Source organism: Malaclemys terrapin, chromosome 7 (genome assembly GCF_027887155.1).
Source record: "Malaclemys terrapin pileata isolate rMalTer1 chromosome 7, rMalTer1.hap1, whole genome shotgun sequence".
Lineage (NCBI taxonomy): Eukaryota > Metazoa > Chordata > Testudines > Emydidae > Malaclemys > Malaclemys terrapin.
Genome location: NC_071511.1, coordinates 105,371,909 through 105,391,793, shown reverse-complemented (window position 1 = coordinate 105,391,793; position 19,885 = coordinate 105,371,909). Strand labels below are relative to the sequence as shown.

The 19,885-nt window shown below is 43.3% G+C and overlaps 2 protein-coding genes across 3 annotated transcripts in view; one reads left to right on the top strand and one right to left on the bottom strand.

The window, feature by feature from the left end:
* Positions 1 to 3,194, bottom strand: part of INSYN2A (inhibitory synaptic factor 2A) — a 79,650-nt gene extending 76,456 nt beyond the window's left edge. The window contains exon 1 of the mRNA XM_054033803.1: positions 2,603 to 3,194. The gene's annotated coding sequence lies outside the window, so the exon portion shown is untranslated. The remainder of the gene's footprint in view (positions 1 to 2,602) is intronic.
* Positions 1 to 19,885, top strand: part of DOCK1 (dedicator of cytokinesis 1) — a 566,139-nt gene that overhangs the window by 257,764 nt on the left and 288,490 nt on the right. The gene's annotated exons all lie outside the window — the stretch shown is intronic.

Sequence of the window (19,885 nt, the reverse complement as noted above, 5' to 3'; positions counted from 1 at the left end):
ATCTCAGTGGTCACTACAGTGGCACTATCAGATCTTTATGTTACTATTGTGTAACTTTGCTCTTATCTTATTCTAAGAATAATAGCTTTTATACAAAAAAATATTGGTGTCTCAACATACAATGCATAAAGTCTGTTGCTGAGTTTGGATTTCCAAGTGACGTGACAGTGTGTTTTGGTGACCAATAGAATTCTGTCCACTGTGGTGCGTGTTAAGAGGAGTACACATGCTTTGTGATTCATCACTTGTGCAGAGGCTCGTGGTTCTGTTGGCCATGTTTTCATTGTACATAATCATTTCAGTGAGAATTAATCTCCTTATTTTCTCCAAATTTGTTAGATATTATATTATTCTGTTATGAAAGGTGCTACTGTCAGTGAAATAGTTAAATTGCAAACCACAAAGATGATCTGTGAAGTACTTGCTTAATGAGCAGACCTGTGCATTGAATGTCAATTGCTGAACAGTTTAAATGTTGTTCCCATAGATTAGTAAGTAATACTTTCTTTATCAGATGGCTTGTTGCCACCTGGCTACTCTTCTATATGTTGGGGGGGTGGAGATGCGGAGTGGATCCTGTTTTATTAAAAATTAGAATTATTTTGTTAATCATGTTAAAATTAAAAAGCAGGTTTTTTCCCCCTATCAAGGACATAATGATGTGATTACTAAAATAAAAATATTTTCTGTACTGTAAGTTTTCAGCAGCCCTGAGTCTTCATTAGATGATTTAATATCCTTTAAATGCAGAAGCTCATTAAAACTGTATCTGGTAATTATATTTAAGAAACTGTTCAGTGTGAGTAGTTGCATTAGAAATGTTCATAATCTGCTTTTAATAGAACCAAAATGTCATCCATATAGGGTGTAAACCTCTAGATGTTAAATTAGTAATATATAGTTAAAATTCAGATGACAGTTTCCATTATTCGAGCTACTTGCATATATTTTTAAAAGATATACTAAAATAAACAACAACTTTTCAAACTCTAATTGCCAATCTGGCTAGAGAATAATATTGTTGTAGTGAAGAAAGTGAAACATTAGCAGATTGGTGGAATACAATCTGTATAACACCAAGAGTAAGAATAAGGCTTATGATTCTCCATGCTGAGAATTTTTACAGACATATTTTTGTGGTTTGAAATTAATGTTACATTAATTTTAATGTGTACCATACAAATTGGAATGGTTAAGGCATGTAATTTACTGGTTAGTTTTTCATCCAGCATCTAGGTTTTAACCTTCATAGGTACAGCATCCCTGACACTGATAGTAAATATGAAAGGTAACCACAATGAAGGAAGGAAATAAATCTCCAATACTGATGTGATCCTTTACTGTTGTCTGTTTTGTTGCTGCCTTCCAGTGTTCAGGTGTAAAATAATATAATCGTGGAGATTTAAAAAATGAATCCTTTTCAAACTTCCAGATCCCAGAGCCTAATGAGTTAAATTTCTCTCGGTTATGCTTACACAGAATTTAAGCTGTTTAGACATACAAGGTCGAATTAAACTGCTTCACTGCCTATTCCGGCTCCCCTGGCAGAGAGAGGAGCCGCAGTTCTACTGGGACAGACCTCTTGGGAGACATTGACACAAGCTGAGAATTTGTTTCTTGCTTTGCAGAATGCAAAGATGCCCTATTTTGTCATGGTTCTCCACCCCCTGCAAATTCAGGCTAACCATAATCCGAGTTCCCCTTTATTATTGGAGCTCTCCGTAGTATTATATTAAATAGAGACGCTGAGGTCACAGGAGAGGATTTTTATTCCAGTGATACAGACGCAAGACGGAAACCCCTCTGCATGAAGCAGCAAGATGCAAGGTCCGAGGCAGTCTCTGACTTTGGTGCTTGATGTGTACTATCCTTTGTCCTATTTGTCTGCTACATTTTCATGCCGTCTCGAATTGAAATGTGTTAAGCGGTAGGGGTTTGGGAACATTAAATGGTGAGAGCCACTGTTTGCCAACTATAATAATAGTTCACAAAATGCTAGGAGCTTCAAAGCCAGAGCAAGGTGTGTGTTCCCCTGCCCCAGTACTTTACAGCAAGTTACGGGGAAGGAAATCTGCTTGGTAATAATCTCATTACCATGTTTTATAAGTGGGTATAATTATAATCTCTTTGTTGGGACTATATTTGGGCTTTATAATAGAAAAGTTAATAAGCCGTGGTAGTTGTAATCAATCCTCTAAGGCTGAAGCACCTTGTGCATCTTCTGAAAATTCTTTAACTACTTATCCCCTGGCAAGGTGTTTTATTAGCTGAAGCTGTGGTATTTTTCTAGAACAAAGAAATGGTTTGGGCACACAGTGATATTTCCTCAACCCCTTTCTCCCCTTCTCTGTCATGAAAGTTACAGGACGCAATACCTATTCCCAGGCAGCCAAATACTATTGCATAACAGCCCCTCCCCAAACATTTAGGCTAAGCGGCTTTACACTTTTCACTATGAAGTTTTAATTATGAAAACCTGGAAACTCACTATTTGCATGAATCCTCTCTCAGGGAGGTGGCAAAGCAGACTCTCTGATTCCTCCAGATCTGTGGGTAGCATTACAGTTCAGGGTAACATGTCTAATTGCAGTGGAAAGCTTACCTTACGCTGCCTTAAAAATAACTAAAAGTCTGTGCAATTCCTTTGTGATGCATTTCTCTCCGTTCACTTCTGCAAGCTTGCAGTGAAACGATCCACGGGTGTAGAGCATCTGCTGCAAGATATACCGGCTGGAAATGTTCTTTTGCTTTCCGGAGACTTGATCACCACCACCCCTTTAGCTATCACACTGAGACATTTATTCAGCTGTGACCAAGAGAGCGTTCGCCTCTAGGCAGCGGCGGCAGCAGCCACGCACTCCTGAAATGTCCTCATTTACTGCAATTGTCTTCACTGAGATCTCGAATCCAACAGGGGGAAGAGGGGGAGGAGGAGTGGGGAGTCGTTTCAGCAGACACCGTTTCCAATCTGGGTTCCGGATCTGGTCAGGATGAAGCAATCTCTGTAATGCTCCTGTCTTGTAGGCAGATGATTTGAGGAAGCTGAATTCCCTGCTACTTTTGGAAATGCAAGAGCGATGGGGGAGAGCGTGGCGTGTGATGTGGTGCTAGGAAGAGCTCTGTGTGTGTGTCTCGTAGGCAGGCAGAGGCAGCAGCCACTGGCGCCGGCTCTCCACTAGGGAGAGTTCTCGTGTTCACTCACTCTGATGTGGACGGGCTGTGACAAGGAACTTGTTGAGTTTAACGTGTAGATCTTAAAATAATGGTTGATGATTATTCTGGGTCCAGTGACGGAGGAGGGGGGAGGAGCCGTGACACTGGCTTCTAATTCGCACAAGGAGGGAATCATAGTCTAACAGAGGAAGAATTTCTTCACATATTTTGAAATTTTATGTACATTTTCTTTATTACGAGTCTACATCTGAGCCATGAGTCTGTCTCTCTTTCAGTGTAAACAAAGCTGCAAGACAACACCGGAGACTATACTAGTGTGTTGAGTTGAATTAGCATCTTTTTGGCTTTTGTGTGAGTGTGTACACAAGTGCAGTGTAACACAGCAATTCTCAAGCAGGGAGGGAGTGAGTCAGTTTCAGGGGGTCTGCAGAGCAGGGGGTCTGCAGAGCTGATACTCCACAGCTAAAGCTTGGAGCCCTCCGTCCTGCTAGGCTAAAGACTGGAGCCCCAAGACCCCTGCCCCGCAGAGGCAGAAGCCCCATGGAGCTAGAAGCCCCAAACTCCCCCAATCCCTGGCTTCACGGGGCTATCTATAGGGAGAATGCCCGGAGCTCTGAGCCTGTGCCCACTTGCCCCCTAGGGCTAAAGCCTGGAACTCCTCTGCCCCATGGGGCTAAAGCCCTGAGCCCCCCCACCCCATGGGGCTGGTGCCCGGAGCACTAAGCCCCAAGCCCCTGGGGCAGAAACCCTGAGTCTCCTCATCTGTGGGGCAGAAGCCCTGGTGCTCCCCAAGGCAGAATTCCTGAGCCCCCGTGACTCATGGAGCTAAAGCCCAGAGCCCCAAGCAACCCCACCCCGCAGGGCAGAAGCCCCTAGTTCTGGCACTCTGCGGGGCTAAAGCCCAGAGCCCCCCTGCCCTATAGGGCTAATGTTCAGAGCCCCGAGTCCCCTACCCCACCGGGCTAAAGCCAAGAATCCAGAGCCCCCCCACCCAAGGGGCTAAAGCCCTGACACACATACACTGTCTGAAGCCCTGACACACACCCCCAGTGGCTGAAGCCCTGAATCTGAGGCTTCCCCACTTCACAGCTGGACCCCCAAGACCACCCTGCTAGGTCCTGGAGTTTTTAATAGCATGTTGGTGGGGCCTCAAAAAGAAAAAGATTGAGAACCCCTGGAATAACATATATAATAGCAACCTGTGGTTCTGCGGGTACAAGCAAGGAAAACAACAAAATATACAAGTGAAATATAACTGAAGATCAACAACCTTGGAAAGCTTCTAGTGACCAAACAAGCATAGCAAATTTAAAAGCGCAGATAAATGAAATGAAATGAAAACAAACAAAATGTGGCTTGGATATATTGATCTTTTTAAATTGATGAGAAAATACAATAAAAATCATAGAAAATGTGCAGTTATGTATTATATTATTTTTAGTTAGATACTTTAAATTCCTCTATAATTTTTGGTATCTATTTAATTTTTGTTAAACCATATGCATGTAGTGATACCCATTTTTATTCAGTATAATTTATGTGCAAGCATTGCAACAATATGTGGAACTACTGAGAAATTACTGAATCACTAGGATCAAATCACAGCCATTCTTCCTTTGTTTTTTCCTGTATGTACTGCAAAGTAGGTGATGTTGGTGCATTTGGGAATTCAGTGGAGTGTTTGTCTCAAAGCTATTAGCTGGGAAAGGATGTTCAAGATGCAGAATAAACACACAAGTTTTCACTTGCTTCTGATCCCTAAGGAGCATGGGTCTAGGCTGAAACTGAAGTCGTTTGACAAAGCAATGTGGAAAACCCCACCTTGTGCTGCTTTTCCTAGAATTTCCATCCCTCACCTCCTCTCCCCTGGGCCCCCAACAGAATTTCAAATAAGAGGACAGAGATTTTGTGGCTGGCTGTGCCACACCCATTGGAATTTACTGATGTTTAACTAAATCTGTCTGGCAGGCAGGACAGAATTCTTGAGAAGGTATCTGATCTCCTGGGAACCCAGATCCTTGGGCTGAGTTTTTCATTATTTAACAATTATGTTTAAAGTGATCTGAAAATGGGTGGGTGGGGGAAGGGGGATTGGGCAATTCATCATCCCTACAACTGCCTATCCTTGCCCAGCAATTAATTCTGCCCCCTCTAGACCCTGATCGGTTCTGCCCTGTCACCTGTTCTGCCTCCTCCAACCTCTGCTGCACCTCCTCATTCCCCTCTCCCAGGCCTGGGGTTGGGGAGCAGTTTCAGTGGGGTCTCCTATCCCCCTTCCCAGGTTGGGCATTGAAAGGGGGCAGGGAGAGCAGCAGAAGAACCAACTCTTACTCACAGGAGGGAAGGGGGGAGTGGGGAGCAGGGCTGTCCTGAGATGCTGGGCTCCTTCTGCTCCCCCCTCTCCCTGCCCCTCCCCTCCTGTGAGAATGATGTCAGGGGAGAGGGGGGGAAAGCTCTGTCTCTTTCTTGTAGCAACCCTGATTGGCTGCTCTTCTTCAGGATGCAGGCAAGTGGAGAAAGCAGCCAATGAGAGGTAGATTCCCCTAGGTGATACTAAAAATGTGCACCCCTCAGCGACCTGTCTTGTTTTTCAGAAATAGTATTCCCTGTGTCTGTGGCTTGTTTTGGTGAAACACACTTTAAGCACCATCTGCTATACTGTATTGCCTCCTGTTTTAGAACACATCTTCTCCACTATATGATATTTGCTTACTAGCCTATTGTCCCACAACTGGAACCTCTCTGCAGGATTCCCCACCTCCTCAGTGACATTGTAGTATCTCATTTCTTCATATTTCTGGCTCGTTCCCTCACCTTCCTTCACGCCTTATACTGCATCAAAAAATAACTAAACACCATCAAACTATTGATCCTTAAACTAAATGTAAATGGACCCCCAGTTAAGGGGGAGAAACACTTTGATAGTCTGAATTGTGCTGGAAAAGCCCCTGTAGAAAACACCCTCCTGATTGGGTGCATGTATTTCTGTTGTACCGGGATAGTGGCTGGAAATGCTATTGTGCATTTTCTGTCCACTGCTGCAGCACCTTTTCACATTTAGTGCCTTGATGACATTGTTAAGAGATGGCAACACTAAGAAAGCTTGTGGTCTGACAGAGTTTTTCACAGTGTAATTTTCAAAGAAATGGGTGGGAAGAATTTCCACTGTCCATAATGTCTTCTAATTTTTCTTTTTCAGTGATGATAGTCTATTTCCCCACCAGGATCTCTCCTCATTGTGTTTCTGCGTGTACCAAAGCAAAGTTGTGCCCAGGTGTGCTCTACATACAGGCACTGGCAACGTTACATAATATGATTATCAAATCTTTATATATATATAAGTTAAGGCCCATGAATTAAATTATAGAACTTTGTGACAGCAGCATCTGCACCAACAATAATAGAAGCAAAGCCCTCTTCACACATATAAGATGTGAACTGCACAAACAGCATCACAGAGACGTAATGTTTGGTGCTGACGGATAATATTATTGCCATATAACCTAAAGCCCACAGATGAAATTATAGAACCGTCTGACAAAAGTAGCAATTGGAAACAGCATCCTTGTCTTCCTCTCAGTCACATTTAGCAGCTGTTCCCCCAGTGCTGAGTACTCTTAAGAAGTATTACTCATTACTAGCCTGTGGAGCAAGTGCCCTTTTCTGAAGAAGTTCATGGGAATAAGAAGGGATTTCCCACTACAGATCATGGACCAGATTCTCTGTTGCCCTGCACATTGTGTAGTCATTAGCACCAGTACAAAGTGGGTATAAAATGCTACTAAATAAAAATAGGAGCATTTTAACCTCCCTTTGCATGAGTATTAGTGACAACACAAGTAAATGACAACAGAGTAAGCAATCCTCATTGCTGCAAAATACATGTTAAAATAAAATTGTGGTCGCTCCCATCATTCCATTTGCAAATATTTTGTCCTGGGAGAGACATTAATGAGTACAAGTGTTGTGTAATGATATGCAACAACAACAACAACAAAATCACAATGATATTTGAGAGAGATAAATACAAATAGTTCTGATATTAACTGAGAAAGCAGATAGTTTCATTGTTACTTTGTCCTATCTGTGAAATGATCAGTCAACCTTGACTCTGCCCTGAAGGGAGTCACAAGAAAATCACAGTGTCTTGCCCCCTTTTTTTTTCTTCATATATCTGCAAGCATGTTGTTGGATTATGTATGGATATCAGCCTTCATTAGAGGTGGGCGAAATTTTTTGTGCAAAATGTTTTTTGGGTTCGTTTCTATCTTTTTTTTTTTTTTGACAGATTTGGGCTCATCGGTCAAATTTGCTGAACTGTTTCAGTTGGGAAACCCCACCAGAAACACTCAGTTATGATTTTTTATTTGAAATGCATTTTTGTATAGAATTTTATTGCAATTTAATATTTTAAAGAGATTTAAAAACATGTAAACAAAATGTTTAGTTTCAGGTCAAACAGTTTCACTTGAAATGAATTTTTTTTTAATAAAAGCTTCAGTTCAGCCACCAAAACAAAAAATCAATTATTCACATAGCTCTGGTTCTGATTTAGAGTTCAGAGTACATAGACAAAACAGCAGCTTTTGTTAGGGATGCATAAGGTACCATGATGTTCCCATCCCTACCAAGGCAGAGTTAAGGTGGTTGTGTTGTGAGGGATGTGTCATCTTAACTCCCCATTTCCTGATTTTCTAATGTTTGTGTTATGTTTTATCTGTAATGCTAACATTCTTATAAGAACATTTCAAATCAGCATTTCCTGATTTGGTAGTTTGTTTTTTGGAAATTGAACTCACGTTCTGGAATGTAATGGGGGCACAGAGTACTGATGAGTGCCTACAACCTTGTTAACTTCATGTTAACTCCATGTTAACAAAACTTTTTGCTTGTGAATTTTCCTTTTTCTTTGAGTATGTGTTCTTTGAGTTACATTGGATCCCACTTTAAGTGCACATGTGCTTTTGCACAAGGCCACAGGTTTTTTTGTTTTGTTTTTAATTGCAGTACCCTTTGGGGTTATGCAGGCGTCCTATGTCTCCTTGCGTTCCTATACTAGGACACAAAGTGTGGGGAGGCTGCGATCCTTCCTAGTTTCCCTTTTACCACTTGTAGCAGCAAGGCAGAACCTGGCAAGCGTCCAACCTACTAGTTTTTTGCTCAGCAAATGTCTTTGAAGCATTCCAAAGTCTTCAGAACAACTTCTGATCTATTATATTCAACTACCACAAACTGATCCAACCCATCTGGACTGAATTCTGTTAGTCAGACCCTCCCCCTCCGCTCCTCCCCCCATACAGATTCCCTGTACAGGGCTAATTATAATGGCAGATGTTAGGCTGGTCCATCCTGCAATCCCCCTGAAGGATGTCTCTCTTTGGCCTTGGAGAATTGAATATACTGAGCAGATGCTTGGTATGCTTGTTTTTCTACACTAGAACATGCAAGCTATGAGCCATGAGGCTGAAACATCATCTTTTAGAATATTCTGTCAGTGTGGGATTCCTGTCATAGACTTGTTTTGTTGCAGATGACAACACAAAGTGTTCGAATGGGAGTGTTCCCAGGGGAGGCGTGAGCTTGGGCTCTCTGCCAGATGCCTTTCTCCTTTGGTGGTCTTGCAGGCTCCTATATTCTTTCCCACTGATTCCCCTAATCCACAGAATAGTATCCAAGATCAGATGGGACATGGCTTCCATGATTATAATAGTCCTGTATGGCCAGTTTTGGATGTTAGACTTGTTACTGACGTCCTTCCGTACATGCCATGTCTTGCCTGGATATATCATCTCAGAACCAAGGTCAGATACTGCACCCAGACCAACAGTCATTGCCACTGAAGATCTGGATGTTGGCTGGCTATGCATTACAGACAGAGACTGTTTCCTACAAGTTCAGGAAATTCTCATACAAAGCAGGAAACCGTCCACTAGAAAAACTTATTTATTGAAATGGAAGATTCTCTATATAGGCAGCTCAAAATTATATTGACCCTGTGCAGGTCCTAATACTGAAGATCTTGGACTATATGCTGCTCCTGAAACATATAGCAATAACATTTAACTCTCTTAAGGTCCACCTGATATATATATGGCATGCTCCAGTAGAGGTGTAGTTGGTCTTCTTAAGACCTTGTGTTTTCCACATTCCTCAAGGGCCTCCTTCATATTTGCTTTCCAGTTGAGGCCTGCCTCCAATGTGGGGCCTCAACACTATCTTTCTAAAGGAAAGCCTCATGGAGCCTCCCTTTGAACACGGTTAGAGTGCTCAATGCAGCACTTTTCCATCAAGATGGTCTTCTTTGTGGACATTGCATCAACACAGAGAGTAGATGCACTGCAAACCCTTATGCCTGGACTGTCTTACATGTCTGTCCTTAGGGACAAGGTAGTTCTTAGATCACATTCCTAAGGTAGTCTTGGAATTCCATTTAAACCTTATCAGGCTTCTTCTCAAAACCACATTTAGCACCAGGAGAAAAAAAAGTTTCATACTTTGGAAACCCCCAGAGCTTCAACAGTACCTCAATAACACCAAGACATTATTTAGGCCATTTCTCTCTGCATCTTTGTGGCCATATCCAGCACACCAACAAGCCAACCTGTTGCAGAGAATCTTTAAGTGGATCACATAGCGTATTTCCATCATCTATCAAATAGCTAGCAAGCCTCTCATTCTGAACATGGAGGTGCACTCCACCAGGGTACAGGCATCCTCTTCTGCCTGCTTCAGGAACATGCCAGTTTCTGAGATCTGTAAGGTAGCTATGTGAAGCAACCCACTAACTTTTGTTAATTATTATTGTGCTTGTGACAATGACTGTAACGAATAGTGGTGATAGGTTATAGAAAATTGAAAAACCATTTAATTGAGTAAATGCATTTTGTAGATCCATTAATTATTGCTCTATACAGGATTGGGTATAGTGTAGTGGTTCTCAAACTTTTGTATTGATGACCCTTTTCTTATAGAAGGGGTTTGTCCCCCCCTTAAAAATTAACATTTTTAAAATATTTAATGCTATTCTAAATGCTGGAGGGTTTGGGGTTGGAGGCTGACAGCTTGTGATTCCCCATGTAATAACCTCATGACCCCCAGTTTGAGAACCCCTGATATTATGGTTAAAAGTGACACAGTATGATGTGAGAATTGTATTGCCAAAATCTTAAAATGAATTAACATTTCTGGTACTAAAAGAGCTAAATGAGACTGATAAGAGTAGGTAACTGCACACTTTACAACTATAAGTGCCCCAAAACCCTGACTAGAGCCTTGGAACATGATCTGGCTGCACCCTTCAAATCTCAGATCATGCACACACATCCCACATGCAATTACATTCTGACCGTATAAAGAGAAAATTACCTCTTACATAATCTAACCAATAATATTACAAAAGACAGATTTTTTGGGGTGTGATGTCTGTGGCAAGACCTAATTCAAGCGGCCCCAAAGGGAAAAGATTTATGATGTTCTAATTCCTTAATCCTGATAGCAAAGCTATGTATAATTCCAAAAATGGCCCCACCTCCTCTCTGAGAGAATCTAATTCTCAGCGATTTGATTACATTACATATTCATCCAATCAAAAAAAAAATACTGTGTGACTATGGTGATCAGTCAGAGTGGGCATAATAAATAGCAAATATAGAGAGTAAACTTAGTTCCTGCATAATTCAAAATCCTTTCAAAATTACACTACAAACAAAATTTAAAGTTGATATAAATCAAAGTTCTTGAACAGTTTGTGAGGGGGGAAATTTGTCAAATTTTGTGAACATTTTTTATGAAGTATGTGTCAAGCTCTTCTCATAATACAAATTGTGGAGACACCAAAAATTAGTTTCACAAGTCTATATTTGTTCAGTTTGTCTAATACATGTTCTTGTCATACATTTGTCATACTTGCCTTGTGTTTTATGATTGAAATTGCTAGTCTTGTGTTCCAATTTATATCTCAATTAAATTGTAACATATCAAATGACAACAATATGCAGAGGACTTATCCTTTATTTCTAACTCAGTGGTTCTTTTTCTAATCTTCAAAATTTTGTGCTTGCCATTTGATACAATTTGATACAATTTAAGTAATTTTTATTAAGCAAATTTAATTACTAGTATTAAATGTGCAATCTAGATTACTGTGACTACATAATTGTTTAGGACTAGCCTGATTTGATATCAGAATCTTAGCTGCTCCTTATTTAGTTGAAAAGAGAGTGAGTTTTGTTTCATTTGAAACATGCAGATGTGAATTGTGAGCTGTTCATTTGTGTAATCATTTGGGACCAACGCCATCATTAGATGTTCTGCTAAAAGCAATTATTTTCATATTGCTGAATCTTCACTGAAATTAAATAGGTCATTACTTTAGTTTCTGCACTGTGATAGTTGCTTAGCTTTCCTTCTAAATCCGCTCAATTTACCTGTAGTTGGAATCAAAAAGAAGAAATGTTACATGTGCAGTTTGAACTTTGTCATCATGTGTTTTGACTAGCTAAGGTGACTCTAAACATTGCTTGCCTCTTGTATCAGCCATGATTCTACAAGGTAGTTAAGCACATTCCTTGTTTCAAAAAACATGTGACGTTCCTTTGACCTCAATAAAGAGGAAGGATGGTCCAGTGGTTAGGGTACTGGTCTGGAATGTGGGAGACCTGGATTCAGTTCTTTGCTCAACCACAGACTTCCTTTGTGACCTTGGGCAAGTTATTTACTCTCTCCATGCTTCAGTTACCCATCTCTAAAATAGGGATAATAGCACTTCCTCACAGTGATGTTTTGAAGATAAAATTGTGAGGCACTCAGATACTATGGTAATGGGGGTTATATAAGTACCACACATAGATATACTTCAAAATAAGCACTTGCTTCAGTATCTTACTGAACTGGGGCTATAGTCACTAAGCTCCCATTTCTGAAGTAGATGTCCTGGTGTAGATCCTAATTCTGCATTGAGTTGCAATGGTTTAATTGAAATCTGCACTGCACATCTTATTTGCAGGACCAGGAATTAAGATTAATTTAACATATGCCTTATTGTTAAGAATATAAGATTAAACTATATAATGATAAATGGAAAACTATAGGACATTAAATGTTCAGTAAAATATATAAATTAAATAGCTGAGTTAAGGCTATCAGGTTTCTTTAGGACCAAATTCTGCTGTGTTCTGTCAGTGTAAACATGGAGTAACATGGAGGTATTTACACTGGTGTAACGGAGTAGAATTTGGTTCTTAACGTTAATTTTGCTTTGCACGGACCATTGGAAAAACAGTAGAACAACAAATCCCACCAGCTAAAACTGATTGTGTTCAGCTGCATAAAGCAACAGAGGGTCCTGTGGCACCTTTGAGACTAACAGAAGTACTGGGAGCATAAGCTTTCGTGGGTAAGAACCTTACTTCTTCAGATGCAAGAAGTCTTGCATCTGAAGAAGTGAGGTTCTTACCCACGAAAGCTTATGCTCCCAGTACTTCTGTTAGTCTCAAAGGTGCCACAGGACCCTCTGTTGCTTTTTACAGATTCAGACTAACACGGCTACCCCTCTGATACTTCAGCTGCATACTATCACATTAGGAATCCAAGCCACTGTAAATGTTAATGCTTTAGTTACTGATATGGATTGAGCAATGCTTTTCTTCTTCTGGGTGTGAACAGCAGGTTTTTTTCATATTATCCCTAGTTTTCTATGTGGCACCAGTGCTGCAAAAAATCATTTAAAATGTGCAAATATGGTTGTGAAGGAAATAATCGTCTTGACTTAAAATGTTTATACACAGATTTATTTGTTTCAATTTCAAATGGCTGAGATCCTGAAAGAATCTATTCTATTTTGTATACAAGTTGAAGAAACACTTACCTAATAAAGAGATTCTTAACAGATGTGAATTACAGCACCAGTTAAATGATCAGGCAGTCTCTATGGTTAGAAAATAAATGAGGGTCTGTGAGACCATGATATATGATACCCTAAATGCCTGTATTTTGTTCATATTTGAAAGGCAGTTTAGCTTGTCATCATTACTGATGATTTGTGCCTTTATAGTCCTTCTTTCTGCATTTCAGAAATCTTTTGTGTCCATCTGAATAATAAATCATCTTGTTCAATTTGTTCAGTACAAGCAAATGTAAAACATAATTTATTAAGATATCTTGAAAAGCTGTAAGTATTGTGAAACTTAGTTTTAGGGTGGTGGTTTGTGAACTTTGTTGATATTTTTTGTTGTCTGGTCTGTTTCATCATCCTCTAAGAATCATAGGAATATATCTCAAGCTATTCTAAGGACAGAGGAAGAAATAGTGTCTTGTAAGAAAATCTCTGATTATGGTTCCGACTGCACTCGGAGAAGTGGTGGACAACCTGCGGCCTGAGGGCTGCATGCAGCCCATAAGGGTAATCTGATTGTGGACCATGAGGCATTTTGCTGACGTTGGCTGTCCGCAGGCACAGCCTCCCGCAGCTCCCAGTGGCCGCGGTTTGCCGCTCCTGGCCAATGGGTGCTGCAGGAAGCCAGGGTCGGCTCTAGGATTTTTGCCGCCCCAAGCAAAACCAATTTTGCCCCTCCCCCCGTTTTTTTCTTACCCCAACCCCGGCGCCGCCTCAACTCCGCCCCTTCCCCAAATCCCCAGCCCTGTCTCCTCCCCCCAGGCTCTCAAGCCTAGGAGGGAGGGAGGGAGAGGGAGAAGCAGCGCGTGTGCCGCGGCCACTCGGGGTCTCCCCCTCCCTCCCAGGCTCTCAAACCTGGGAGGGAGGGGGAGATCCTGAGTGGCCGTGGCACGCGAAACAGCTGATTTGCGTGCCGCTGCTCCCCCTCCCTCTCAGGCTCTCGAACCTGGGAGGGAGGGGGAGATCCCGAGCGGCTGTGGCGCACGAATCAGCTGTTTCGTGTGCCGCGGCCGCTCGGGATCTCCCCCTCCCTCCCTCCCAGGTTTGAGAGCCTGGGAGGGAGGGGGAGCAGCGGCGCGCGAGCGGCAGCAGCGGAGGTGAGTTAGGGCGGCCCGGGCACATTTTTAGGGGCGGCATGGCCCGCGCCGGCCATGCCGCCCCTAAAAATGTGCCGCCCCAAGCACCAGCTTGTTTTGCTGGTGCCTAGAGCCGGCCCTGCAGGAAGTGGTGGCCAGCATGTCCCTGCAGCCCGCCGCTTCCCGCAGCTCCCATCGGCTGGGAATGGCGAACCGTGGCCACTGGGAGCTGCAAGGGCCTGTGCCTGCGAACAGTCAATGTCAGCAAACTGTCTCGTGGCCCGCCAGCGGATTACCCTCATGGGCTGCAGGTTGCCCACCACTGATTTAGACAAATAGTTTGTGATTCATGCACCATGTGAAATTTGGAATGAGTTCCCATTGCTATTTTAGCATTCTAAGCTGTTGATAACTTTTCATAATTTGTTTGTTTGTTAGTAATCTGAATATTTTCACCTGCTTCATACTGTCTCCTTTGGCAGGGCACCATTCCTTCATAAAATATTGATTTAATTGGAGAGATAAATTGATGTGAGTTTTCTGTTTAAGTAAAGAATTATTGAACTTTATAAAGAAGTTCATACACTCTTCACAGCCCCAATTCAGCTTTTCTTTAATAAAATGTTTGGATTATTTCAAATTCTAATATAAATATAGATGGTTTTTATTTTTAAAATATAATATAACAGTGGGTTTTCATATTTTTACATATTCCCATAGAATGCTGGAAACCCACACTGCAGCCTGGTGCTAATGCAGAAGATCCTGAAAGGAAAAACAAACTAAAAGTGAAGTGAATTAGACCAGTCTAAGATGAATGCAATATGTAGTTTTGTGAGATTAGTGGAACAGTAAAAGTAAACTATATAAATGGGGGAAGATCAATCAAATTTATCAACTTATTTCTGTCAATGTACTGATTTTGAACAAGATAGAAAAATCACAATTAAACGTATTTGGCCAAAATTCTCAGACCTGAGTTCCTGAGGTTAGACTCCAAAATCATATGTAGGCACATCAATGGAATTGGCCTGATTTTCAGAAGTGCTGAGCAACCCCACCTTGTACTCAGTGGAATGTGCAGGTGGTCAGCACCTTTAAAATCAGGACAGTTCTATTTAGGAGCCTAAACTCCTTCTAATAGTATCCCTATGAGTGCTGCGCTGTAGGTGTGCCTGCATTCCTGCGCTGCTGATCAGAGAATTTTGGTAGCAGTGTCTGTTGGGCCCGCACATGTGCTATTTCTCCTTGTGCTGTGCCACAAAGCTAGCCAGAGTGCAAGGGCTAACCATCCTTAGTTCCTTCTCAGCAGTCCCTGGCTAGAGACGGAGCCTTTAGCTGCCCATTAGCCGATTGTTAACTCTCCCTTTCATTTGTTAAATTTTAGCTTTTAGAAACCTTCTAGCTTTTCTTCTGACTCCTATGGCCGTGCCTTTAAAAAAGAGAAAGAAAAGACTTTGTTCTTGCGTTGACCCCCGGTGAGGGGGTTACACCACCTGGACAAGGATATGGCTCTCAGGGCTTCAAGAAGTGTCGCACTTTCAGCGAGGTGATTCTGGTCTTGGACAAGCAATCCCAGTGCATCTGCTGCCTCGGTGAGCTCCACCAGCAGCTCTGACCAAGATCCCACAAGGACAGAGAGCTCCACCAGAAAATCATTTTTATGGAGTGGCTCTCTGACCCTAGCCCTCTGGCGGGCGAGAGTCTTCCCCTCAACCTTTGACTTCAAAGGATAGTGGGTCTAAGAAACAGTCTGGGGATTTTTCCCCCAAGTCGCAAAAGAGAGTGGGAAGTCCCCTCAGTGAGCCCAGGGATAGTCGAAAGTGACCAAAATCTCACTCAGTATCCTTGGCACCACCGGCAGCGAGTAATCCAACATTCACGCCTCATAGTGACCATTGGCGTCCGATACCGTCAATACCCACAGACCCGTTGGGCACAGGCAATGGATCTTCGGTACAGAGAGGTAAGGGAAAATGCTGTAAGATGCTCCTGGTATATGAGTCGACATTAGTACAACCAGTCACATTGGCCCACCCAGCACCAGAGAGATCAGTACAAGCAAGGTTCCCATTTCTCACGGCACTGCCACCAACGCCGGGATGCTCAGTACCAATGGAATTCCATAAGGTGATCTTAGTATGTTGGTACCACCTGACTCTCCTCCCCTTGGTACTGAGATCACAGCACCTAGCTATGGCCAACAACAATCATGCCATGCCCCTCCGATGTCAAGCGAGGGATCAGATAACAAGCCGGAACTAGTCTCACAGTACTCCTCCCAAGCTCCATATGGGACTCACTATCAACAGGATCCGGGAATGTACCACAAGATGACACCACCACCATCTTGGTACAGCCACCTGTAGGCATCTCCACCAGGCCCTATGCCACTGTAGTGGCCATACTGGGACCCCTGAGCAGCGCACTGCCAGTTTGCCTCAATGGCACCAAGCATTGTCCAAGAGTTTCCCAGGCAGACCCCCTCGGCTACAGCATCGCGGGCCTCGCACCTCAAGAAACAGAGGACCAGGAGAGAGAGACAGAGGAGGAGGTAACACCTAAGAAAAGAGTGGTGGACACCCTCCACATCCCATAAAAAGACACATCACAAGCTCATCTATATTCTCCATGCTTCACCTGTTTCCAAAATTGCCCTCCCAATCAACGAGGCTTTCGTAGATCCAGGTGTATTCCTCGGCCACCTTACAGGTTTTGAATTGCCAACTACCAGACATGGCTGCCAGGACCATCTTCACGGCTGTGGTGATGAGATGGGCATTGTGGCTCACAGACATTTCTCAGGTTCACTCTGGGACATGACCACTGCCAATACAGAGTTCTCCCCTTGGGACTTTCGTCAGCCCCAAGAGTATTTCCCAAAGTTCTCTCGGTGGTCATCCATCTACAATCACAAGGGATAATGATCTATCATTACCTGGACGATTGTCTCCTCAGAGCCCAGTCACTTCAGGAGGCTGATCGAGCCACTCAGGCCACGATACACTTGTTCACGGAACTGGGCGTATAGATCAATTCCCAGAAGTTGATCCTCACATTAGTGCAATGCCTGGAATTCATGTGGGCCGACCTAGACCCGCTACAAGCCAAAGCCGTCCTACCTCAAGACAGGTTTCTATCCCTGGTCTCACTTATAGACACAGCTCAATGCAGCCTTCAAGTGCCAGCCAGAATCTGCTTCCAGCTCCTGGGGCACGTGGCAGTAAGCACGGCAGTGATTCCGCACGCCAGACTCCACGTGTGATGCCTACAGCTGTGGTTGAGTTCGGTTTACAGACCAACAGAGAGCATCTGGATGAATCCCTGTCACTGCCCATCAGGATCAAGAACTCCCTGGACTGGTGGAAGAACCTGGCCAATGCATGTAAAGTGATCCTCTTTTTACAGGCGCAACCTTCATCACTCCTTGCCACCGATGTATGCCTCAAAGGATGGGGCAAGCATTTAAACGGTCTCACAACACAAGGCAAGTGGTCACCTGCAGAGATATCCCTGCACATCAATCTACTCAAGTTGAGAGCAGTCAGGAATACCTGTGCCAATTTCCTTCTGCTGAAAACAGGATCACATACAAAAATCCCAACAGACAACATAGCCTGTGTGTATTATATCAGTCGTCAAGGAGGGGCCAGATCGTCCTCACTAAGCACGGAGGTGATGAAACCATGGAACTGGTTCATCTCTCACAACAGCACCTTGTCATGGCTTACCTCCCAGACATGCAAAATTTCAAGTACAGAACATCGTACACAGATATGTTCACCACTTATCAGAACAAGAAGTATTTACGACACTGTTCAAGGGTGGAGATCAGACAGCATTCTCTAATAATAATATAATATATGGAGATATACCTATCTCATAGAACTGGAAGGGACCTTGAAAGGTCATTGAGTCCAGCCCCCTGCCTTCACTAGCAGGACTAAGTACTGATTTTACCCCAGATCCCTAAATAGCCCCCTTAAAGATTTAACTCACAACCCTGGGTTTAGCAAGCCAATGCTCAAACCACTAAGCTATCGCTCCCCTCCACTGAGCTATCCCTCCCCTCTCTAACTACTGCCCTCCTCCACCCATGGAAAAGGACCTTCTTTACATCTTTCCTCCATTTCCTCTTCTGCTGAAGGTCCTGCTAAAGATAAGGAGGGACAGAGCTTACTTAATTTTGATTGCTCCCACGTGGCTGCGACAGACCTGGTACCCTTACCTGATGCAACTCATGATGTGCCCACCGATCTCCCTTCTGGCCACTCTGCACCTTCTCTCTCAGGACAAAGGGTGTACCATACATCACACCTTGGGGATCCTCCATCTCAAAGCATGGTTCCAGCACCTAGACAGCTCCTGCTCAAAGGAAGTGCAAGAGGAGTTCTACTGCACAGTAGAAAGTCCTCGCATGATGCACTTAGCCTGCAGAAATGGTCCAGGTTCCAGATTTGGTGCACGTCCCAACAAATCTCTCCAGTGTCAGAAACTCTTCCCCATGTTCTGGAATATGCCCTGACCCTTAAAAAATTGGGTTATCTCTGAGCTCTCTCAGGAGCCACCTCACAGCTATTACAGCATTTCACCAACCCGTAGAGGGGTACTCCATACTATTGCATCCGACCACTAAAAGTTTCCTTAAGGGAATAAGAATCCTCTTCCCTCAGCCTCTGTTTCCTACCCCGTCGTGGGACCTAAATCTAGTGCTGAAAGAGCTGAGCAGGCCCCCCTTCGAATGTTTGGCCACCTGTTCGCTAGCATACCTATTGATGAAAACAATCTTTCTGATTGCAGTTACCTCAGCTAGAAGAATAGGGGAAATAGCAGCTCTGATGGTGCATCCCCCATACACAGTGTTCTTCCCAGATAAGCTTACACTCAGGTTGCATCCTTAAAGTGACCTCCTCATTTCACATGAATCAGTCTATTCACTTTCCCACCTTTTACCCCAAGCCTCACTGAGACAATAGGGAAACCATACTACATACCCTAGACATTAGGAGAGCCCTTGCATTCTACTTTGATAGGACAAAAGCCTTCAGGAAGTCCCCTAGGCTATTCCTCTCTATGGCAGTAAGATCTAAGGATTCCGCCATTTCATCCTAAGTGGGTCTCAAGTTGCATCAGACGGTGCTACCAAATTTTTGTAACATGACCCCCTCCAGACTCGATCCATACACATTCCATGAGATAGATCTCCTCAGTCACCTCTTTAAGTTTGTCCCCATATCAGAGATCTGCAGAGCAGTGACATGGGCATCCGTCCACACCTTCGCAGAACATTATTTGATCACTGGGGACTTTACCTAAAGTGGAGCATCCATAGAGACACTCCTCGAAGAAGAAGTTACTCACTTTGTGCAGTAATGATGGTTCTTCGAGATGTGTGTCCCTATTGGTGCTCTGCTACCTGCCCTCCTCCCCTCTACTTCGGAGTTCTCGCTTATGACTCTGCAGTGAAGAAGGAACTGAGGACTGTTAATTCGCACGTGCTGGCTAGCCTCGTGGCACAGCAAGAGGAGAGACAGCGCATTTGTGTGCCCAATGGACACTGCTACCGAAGTTCTCTGATCAGCAGCACAGGGACTCAGACACACCTACAGTGGAGCACCCATAGGAATACAACTTGATGCACAGGAAAATAACAAGGTAAGTCTTAGGTGTGCTGGTGCTCTAGATGAAATTTTTTTCGTACTTCCACAATACTGAAGAGGAAAAAGAGTTCAAACATAGATAT